Raw genomic sequence first — 10,183 nt, 5'->3', positions numbered from 1 at the left:
TTTAAATTTTTTATTTTTAATATTTAAATTATTTTATCAAATTTATAATTTTAAAAATAAAATTATAAATTAAAAATTAATCTCTTAAAAACAATAGAAAAGTGGCTAAACAGGCATGATAGTGTTTAATTTTAATTTAAAGATTAACAATTATTGCTAACTACTTTAATCATACAAAGATATAATTCATGAAAAATTCTAAGTAATTGAACTCTAATTTTTTGGTAATTCAACTTCCTCTAACTTAATCAACCGTCAATTCTTTGATTAATTAATTATGCTAAAAGATTGAGTACAATTTCTGATTTATAAGTCATACCATTTTTAAGAACCCAAAAGAAACCTAATTATATGTCACGTATCAAATTAGTTTTAGATAATTGAAGAATTACGAGAAAGAGTTTTTAGCCTAATTTTAATGATTTTGACTTTTCCAAGATTTAGGAGAATTCAATTAAGATTAGAGTTATTTTTTTAATATACTCTAATCCTTAGAATGAAGAACGAAACTCAATTCTTAAATAAAAACAGTACAATAATCAAAGTCCTTAGGTAGCGTTTGTTTTGAGGTACTCAGATAGAGACGGAGAGACTGAGACTTAGTATCATGTTTGTTGATTCAGAGACTGGTACTAAAATTTATGTCTCTGTCTCTGAAATTTCAACACCTCCAAAAGTAGGGACACAGGGGACTAAAATTTTTAGAGATGGATACTGAAACTTTAATAATATTTTATACCTAAAATACCCTCATTTCAATTAATTAATTCTAATTTTATCCTTTGTGCTAATTAAATTAGAGTTTCATTTTTGTTTCAATTTCTTTCTCCCATTTTGCACTAAACAGAATACTAAGATTTATTTCAATCTCTGTCTCTTAGGTAGCGTTTGTTTTGAGGTACTGAGACAGAGACTGAGAAACTGAGACTCAGTATCGTGTTTGTTAGTTCAAATACTGGTACTAAAATTTCTGTCTCTCTCTCTAAAATTTCAGTATTTTAGTACCTCCAAAAAGTAGGGACACAGGAGACTGAAATTTTTAGAGATGGAGACTGAAACTTTAATAACATTTTATACTTAAAATACTTTCACTTCAATTAATTAATTTCAATTTTACCTTTTGTGCAAATTAAATTAGAGTTTTATTTTTATTTTAATTTCTGTCTTCCATTTTGCACCAAATAAAATACTGAGATTTATTTCAATCCCTGTCTCTTAGTCTCTGTCTCTCAGTCTCAATCTTTCCGTCTCTATCTCTCCACCAAACGCTACTTTAATCTCTTTCTTTCAGCCTCAATCTTTCCATTTCTGTCTCTCCACCAAATGCTAAATATTCTTTTCTTGTCATTAAATTTATTAAATGTATAATTTTTGTCCGAATTTTTTGTTTTTGAAATATTAGATGTTGAACAAGTTGTATTTTAAAAAATGTGAACGAGAATGTTGTGATAGTTGTACTTTTAAATTTTTTAAAAGATAAATAAAAAATTTAAAAATTAATTTTGAAGGAAAAATTGCGAGAAGAGCTCAATAATTTTAATTGTAACGTTAATATTTGAAAAAAAACAATTTTGATATATATTATTTATTTATTTTATACAGTATTATCTTTTATCAAGGCAGTTAGTGAATATGTTTATAATATTTTACTAAAAAATTGAATAATTTGTTAAGAAATATAAAATTAAATATATTAGGATATTCGTTATAAATGGTATGTGTTTTAAGAATGGCATAAAGATTTAATTCTCATTGGAATAAATAGTGGCTCATGATCCATTATTAGTCAAGTCAAAAAATTAAAAACTCAACTAATGAATGTCACAATTAAAACTGATAAATGGGTCATTTCAGTTTTGCTTCCGAGGATAAATTTATCTTTAAGTTCTTCACTACAAGACAAATACATAATGAAAATCGAATAGTACAAAGAAACCTGATATTCCATCCTAGTACAATGGAACATGTGATAATTTTCCTATAATATATTGAAATCGTGCCTTTGATTACAATCTTCATGTATTTCTTGAACAGTATCTATATTGACTCTGTTCTGATCCTATTACAATGGGTAACATTTAGGAAAAAGGTATTTCCAAATCAACTGCACATATTATAGCAATAGGTTACTGTAATTCGAAATTCGGTGTGTATGAACCACTGTATCATAATAATGTATTATTAATTAATTTATGTAGATAACTATTTCGAATCACTTTATGATAATATCAACAACTTTATTATTCCAGCAAATTTATTATTGATTATTTTATACACGTGTTGTGCAGCTAGCTATACTTTCAGATCCCAGCTAGTGTTAACATTTTGGACAATGGCTAATGGACAATGCCCTCCAAACGTGGTCCTCAAACATGGATCTTTTCATGTAGTTAATGCATGATAATAATCTAATTAATACCCTTAGAAATTCATTTTATTGTGGCTCAGTTGGCAAACCTATATCTTATATCTCAATCTAAAACTAATCATTATATCAATTATCTTTAACTTTCAGTTCTCGTAATTAATTAATGTATGATTTATTGACAAAATGAGTTTACAATCGATTTTCCTCTTAGCGGAGGCTGAAGCCAATCAAGTTGTCCACTCCTGTTGTTCAAATCCAAGTAAGTTACTTATATTCTATGATAATCATAAGTAGCTTATATTCTATGTGATTTGTTTAAGTGGCATAACACTTTTGATATACAGATGCACTTGATAATAATGTTTAATAATGTGATTTATAAAATTTGTTTCAATTGCTTTGTGATCCTAAGGTTGTGTTATCATCTAAAAACTCATCTAATATATAGCTATTATGCTTAGTTAGAAATAGTTTTGTTACTAAGCTTGATTTATAAAAATTTATATAATGAGAAGTAAAGGAATCTAAGTACCTGATTCATAAGCTATTTTATATCAAAATATCCAGAATGCATACTCCAACTTAGCCTACTGTTGATGAAGCTTATGCATTTAAATAAGATTTTTGAACACTTCTTGAATACGACATTGTCTGTCATTGTTCTGTTATCATCGTCATGACATAACAATATCTCAAGCCTCTCTCTATTTGTCACCCTAGATGCTGCTACATACAACTGATCCTGTATAAATACTGGTTTTTTCAGTATCAACCCAATCTTCAACAGTGATTGTCCATGACTCTTATTTATAGTCATTGCATACAATACCATTATAGAAAACTGTCTACGTTGGAATTTGAATGATATTCAGTGATCGGATGGGCTTAGAGTCATCCTAGGAATAAAGATCTTTTGGCCTTTGTTCTTTTCGGTGTTGCTGCGTGCTTTTATGATGTGCTTACCAAGCTTGGTTACAACCAATCTTGTACCATTACACAAACCTATCGTGTGGTTGATATTCCTTAACAACATTATAAGGGTTCCGATCTTTAATGTCAACTCATAATTAGGAACCCCAGAGCATCTAATCGTGTTTAAGAATTCATGTGTATGTATGGATGCCAATAAGTCATTATTGGACTTTGTTGGGCATGTTTTGTCTCAAATATAATATATTTGTGCTTCAGTAGGATTTAAGCTCATCATATAGTTGTTTAATTCGTCAACGATCTACAAGGTTAGAGCAAGTTTTGTTTGGTCTTGAATTTGATCATCAATATTTAAACCCGCAAAAAGTTCTGGATAAGTAACTTTGTAAATTGCCTCTATTAGGTCACCCCAATGTTTAACCAAGATGTCATCTAGGATTTTAATTTTGTCAAATACATCACCTTGTGTGCCGTTACTGCCATCACTAATACCAAGTATTCATTTAGCAAAATATTTTAACTCAAATGACGTTGTGTTGGATTTAGTGGCCTTCAATCTCATATTTCTAGTCAGTGTAAACAGCTTGCAACTATTCCAAATATATGATGAGTTTATAGTTGCATTAACAATCTCTTGTCTAGTTCCTTTAGGAATAATAGGGAGAATTTATCGAAAATCACCATAAAAAATAATTGTCTTCCCTCCAAATGGTTGGTCAAGGCTGTTATGGTTCTTGAATCGTAAAATGTCACGCATAGTTCTGTCAAGAGCTTCAATACAAAATCTATTCACCATGGGGGCCTCATCCCAAATGATTAGCTTCGTCTTGATTAACACCTCAGCTAATGCGCTGCCCTGCCTTATGTTGCAAGTTGAGAATTCATTTAAGTTTAGTGAGATTGCAAACCGTAAGTATAACTTGTGATTTTGATCTCAATGCAGAGGCTAGTATCTTCCAAACAAATATTTTCCAGTACCCCTATAACTATAAAGAAAGAATACTCCTTCGTTCTCACTCTAAACTACCTCCATGACTTTTTGATAGATGATATGAGGATTTATACCGGTTCGAAATTTAACAAAATAATTTCGTTGTGAGCATAGCCCAAACCGACAATCGATCCTCAAATCAAAGTTTAATTTTTGGTTGTCACGAATACAAAACCCAATAAAAATAACCAAGAGTATTACTCCCGGGTCGTTCTCCCTAAAACTTGCAATCGAATGCTCAATTATTGGTTATGGGGTTCAAAGGGGTTTGCAAATAAGGGGACAAGAAATTAAATGGCAAAAAATTAAAGAAAACAAATAAAGATAACAAATGCTAAAAAGATGCATTCATGGCAAGGGTTGAGAATTTAGGCTTTCTATCCTAGTCATTAATGATCATACAACAATTAACAAGAGCTAATCCTATTAAGTCATCTTTAACATAGGAAGAAGGTATAATGTCATCTTCATATTGAGAGAAAGTCAAATAGGACTAGTTAATCTCAATCCAAAAGTCCTAATTAACTTACTAATTAAATTAGTAAGAGATTAGAGTCAATGAAAATAATATTAACTAACAACTCTAGTCACCAATCTAAATTAAGTATTAATGACTCAAGATTTTCCAATTTCTCTTTCCAAGTCAAGAATGCTCAAAAACTACTCTAACATCCAACCAAATATTTTGTCAAACACTTGGAAGGTATAAAATAAAAACATGGTAAAATAACAAGAAACATAAATTCTACAACTACCCAATGTAAGAAAATAACACTAACAACTCAATTAAACATCAATGACATGAAAACATAAAATTGTATTAAAGAAAATCCAAATCCAACAACAGTGTTCATAAACTAAAAAGAGGCACAAAACAGAAATTAACAAGAGGAACTAGGGGAATTAAAGTAAATCAACAAAGAAAAGTGAAGGAAACTAAATCAAAACAAGTAATTAAACCTAAATCTAAGATGAAAATAAACTAAGAACCCTAATTTCTAGAGAGAAGAGGGAGCTTCTCTCTCTAGAACTAACCTAAGGTATGTTTCCTACACTAACTAATTGCTCCTCCTTTTCCTGATCTTAAATTCTGCATCAAATAGCTTCCGAAATGAGTTGGATTTGGGTCTGGAAAGCTCAGAAATCGTCCCCTGCATATTCACTTTAATGAGGTCATGTGACCAACGTCACGCGTGCGCGTCGCTGGCAAATTCCCTCCTCACGCGTACGCGTGAATGAGCGTGCGCGTGGCCTTGAGTTCTCTAAATGCTCATTTTTTCATAAATTCTCCACTTTGCATGCTTTTCTCTTCACTTCTTCCATCCATTCCTTGCCTTATGAACATGAAATCACTCAATAAACATATCAAGGCATAGAGTGGAATCAAAGTGAATTAAATTTAGCTATTTAAAGGCCTAAAAAAATATTTTCACTCTTAAGCACAAATTTAGGAAGAATTAAAAAAGCATGCTATTTCATTGAATAAATGTGAGATAAGTTGATAAAAATCCCCTAAATTAAGCACAAGATAAACCACAAAATTGAAGTTTATCAATAGACAACTGTTTTCTCATCGGATAGCTGTTAGATGTAAGCTACATGCTCTGAAGCCAATTGTCTTTAGTCATAGCGGAGCTCGTCACAAATTAACCTGTTCAATCCATCAGTATACAAACCACCGTTAACTTGACTAATATATACAATTGGCATTGGTGGAAAATCTATAAGACTCTTGTTGAAGTTGTTAAGTAATTTCATAATCTCAATTAGCATCAATTCCTTCAACTCAAAATCAGTAAGGACTAAATTTGTATCATACATAAAAATTTGTATAAATGAATGGTAATGAATAAAATGAAGCACATATAAGTTAGCTCGCAATAACTTATGAGCATAACAAAGTTCACATATTAAAAGGAGATCAAGGGTGGAACATTTTAGCCAATTACTAAACGGGTAAAGAATGTTAAGTTAAATATAGATGTAATAGTGATGGTTATGAAATTTAAGCCTAAAAAATATATATAGATACTAATTAAATATGATTTGTAATATTATAAATTATGTTTCGCACATTTTTTTCTAGTGTGATTTATTTAATTTATAAAATTGCCAATATATAATAGCACCTAGTATATCCGACAAAAAATAGTGATGGTCACAGATGAAATAATATAGAAATAGTGTAAATTGGGTAGTTCGAATCTCCATTACTAATTTCTAACGACCACTTATGTAAAATTTGCTAAACTTAGCTCAATCTCCAATTTAACAAATATCAATTATATCCAACGTTAGTATTTTATATCTTGAACATTAACTTATACTTATTATTTTGAAAATTTAACTCATACTATCCTTTTTATTATTTATTTGCTTTCATGTCTTGAACAATAACTCATCCTTGTTAGCAAAATAAATATAGCATGCAATATTACATGTTTTGAAAAAATTGGAAAATAATAGGAATAACTTATTACCTGGATTGTCAAGTAGTCTTCTCTGCCTATATAGCATGTCATTACATAAAATAGACCACGTTTTTTTCCCAAACATGCTCTGGTGAATCCATTGAATTAAAAAATAGAAGTATTGCAAAAATTTTCTCAAATATGTTCCTGATCCTTAATGATTGGCCTCTTCTATAGCATCAATATATTCCTTATCATCATCTAGAAGGCGACAGGCGTAACATGCCTCTTTGAGTGTAGCATCCACAACACCATCTAAAGTCCTCATCTCCTTATATGATGTCGGTTCCTTGACACAGTTGAGCAAAAGTCTTAAGTAATAACTTTTACTAGATGCTGGAGGCACATAGAAAATCCTTCCAATAATAGAATGTGATTTTCGAGGCAGCCACATCCTTTCATTCTCCTTCAACACAAACTTCGTAGGTAGCTCTGCATATGTTAGTGATCTTGCTTCTATGTAGTCCTTGCATTGTTTGCTTGAAACCATCCTAGTAATATAGACTCCTTTATAGGTGCTTTTTTTTTTACCACATCATCTAAGTTTTCTATGATCTTTAAATATTATATTTTGTTCATTCGGTAAGTGAAAGCCTAATCTCATAACTGATAGATCCCTATAATGTATGTTAAACCCAAAATCCTCTAAGCTACTTCACATAGAGATATGTACCTACATTTATAATACATACTAGCCTCATCATATTTATCCAGATTAGCACTCTCTGATGCACTCTTATAGAATGAAGCTGTTATGCTATCATGACCTTTGTTGACATATTTGAAAAAAATACTTAATTGATATTGATTGGTTACACCACTTTACATTTATGTGAGCATCGTATCTCATCAGTAGTATTTTATTGTGCTGAACCACATAATAGTTATCAAGATCGACATCTGACCTGTTAATAGTTCTTCCATCATCCCTATGTCTATATACTGGGTAGCCATTATCATCGACTGTTGTGCACTCCATGAATCTCTTAGGAAAGTGACGATACATTTACCATTCTCCATATATGGTAAATCTTTCCCAACCAACCCACATGGTTCGTGCATCATATGCTTTTCTATTGCTTCAAAGTATACAATATCTATATCCTTATTAGGTATCTCAGCTGATATAATTTTTATCAATGTTTTTAACTGTTGAAAACTTGTCATCCTTGTGTAAGAGCAAAAGTATATGTGGGTGTAGTAATCCTCGTTTCTGGAACTCAATTGTGTACACAACTGCAACATCAATAATTCACATATCAGCTTGACCTAATAAAAATCACAACCTCGACAATGAAGCATGCAAAAATTGTATCTAAATCCTCATCTTAAAATGTCTTATAGCTGTTGATATCAACTTTACCTGCAGAAATTCTACCAAAAATTTTGTTCACTCTAATGTCTTTTATCAATATATTCAATTTAGCCTTGAACTCCCTACAAACTATGTCAGGTCTGTCCTCTGCATTTAATTCTTTGCTCTTGATAAAGTCTTCGACCTCAGGTCACTTGGGTTTGCATGTGAATGTAATGAAAAGATCTGGATAACCAATTACTTTACATATCGACATTGCATTTTGGTAGATCTAAATCATATACCTTGGACCTCTTGTAAACGAAGATGGCAATATAATACATTTGGCATGCAATGATCGAGTTGTTTCCTCACTAAGAACTACTTCTTTTATTGCCTTATATATCTCACATCTAAATTTCCCCTGGTCTAACCGTATATAGTTTAGTCGAGATGATTCAATCACTGAATACCCATCGACCAAAAATTGTTGGAAGAGCCGCCTAGAAATATAGCAGAGGAGAGCCATCTGCTAACCTTTCTTGAATTCTAAATGCAAAAAATTCTCTCATTGAAACTTTCTGATGCCCTTTATCACCATTCTAATTACACTTATTAAGTGATATATCTTCCTTGTAACTATCCTTTTCAAAGGGAAATAACAAAGGATACTATAATCTTAGGTAAACCGGATTAAGTTGATTGATCCTTTGTAATTTTTCACTTTATGTCAACCACAATGTCCCTATCTGTCTTATCAATATCAAAGTCACCAACAATCAGTGCTGCAACCTCATTAGTTGATGGCAAGTTGTATCTTCTACCATCCTTACCTCGTTCCCCACCAATAGCCTAAGCTTCACTGTGCTATTAGTGAGCGGATAATTTATACGCTTTTTGGCATTGTTTTTAGGTAGTTTTTAGTATGATCTAGTTACTTTTAGGGATGTTTTCATTAGTTTTTATGCTAAATTCACATTTCTGGACTTTACTATGAGTTTGTGTGTTTTTCTGTGATTTCAAGTATTTTCTGGCTGAAATTGAGGAACCTGAGCAAAACTCTGATAAGGAGGCTGACAAAGGACTACTGATGCTGTTGGAATCTGACCTCCCTGCACTAAAAATGGATTTTCTGGAGCTACAAAACTCCAAATGGTGCGCTCTTAACAGAGTTGTAAAGTAGACATCCAGAGCTTTCCAGCAATATATAATAGTCCATACTTTATTTGAAATTAGATGATGTAAACTGGCGCTCAACGCCAGTTCCATGCTGCATTCTGGAGTCAAACGCCAGAAACACGTCACGAACCAGAGTTGAACGCCTAAAACACGTTACAACTTGGCGTTCAACTCCAAGAGAAGCCTCAGCTTGTGGATAGATCAAGCTTAGCCCAAGCACACACTAAGTGGGCCCCGGAAGTGGATTTATGCATCAATTACTTACTTCTGTAAACCCTAGTAGCTAGTTTAGTATAAATAAGACATTTTACTATTGTACTAGTTCTCTTTTGACCACGTTACATCTTTGGTCTCAGTTTTATTTTATTATTCATCTTAGGAGACTATTGATCACGTTTTGGGGGCTGGCCATTTGGCCATGCCTAAACCTCTATCACTTATGTATTTTCAACGGTGGAGTTTCTACACACCATAGATTAAGGGTGTGGAGCTCTACTGTACCTCGAGTTTCAATGTAATTACTACTATTTTCTATTCAATTTGAATTATTCCTATTCTAAGATATTCGTTGTACTTCAACTTGATGAATGTGATGATCCGTGACACTCATCATCATTCTCACCTATGAACGCGCGTGACTCACAACCACTTCTGTTCTACCTTAGACTGGGCGCATATCTCTTGGATTCCTTAATCAGAATCTTTGTGGTATAAGCTAGAATTGATGGCGGCATTCATGGGAATCCGGAAAGTCTAACCTTGTCTGTGGTATTCCGAGTAGGATTCCGGGATTGAATGACTGTGACGAGCTTCAAACTCGCGATTGCTGGGCGTGATGACAAACGCAAAAGAATCAAGGGATTCTATTCCAACATGATCGAGAACCGACAGGTGATTAGCCGTGCTGTGACAGAGCATTTGGACCATTTTCACTGAGAGGATGGGATGTA

The sequence above is a fragment of the Arachis duranensis genome, chromosome 5 (genome assembly GCF_000817695.3).
Source record: "Arachis duranensis cultivar V14167 chromosome 5, aradu.V14167.gnm2.J7QH, whole genome shotgun sequence".
NCBI classification, from domain to species: Eukaryota; Viridiplantae; Streptophyta; class Magnoliopsida; order Fabales; family Fabaceae; genus Arachis; species Arachis duranensis.
Note: the sequence above shows the minus strand (reverse complement) of the source record.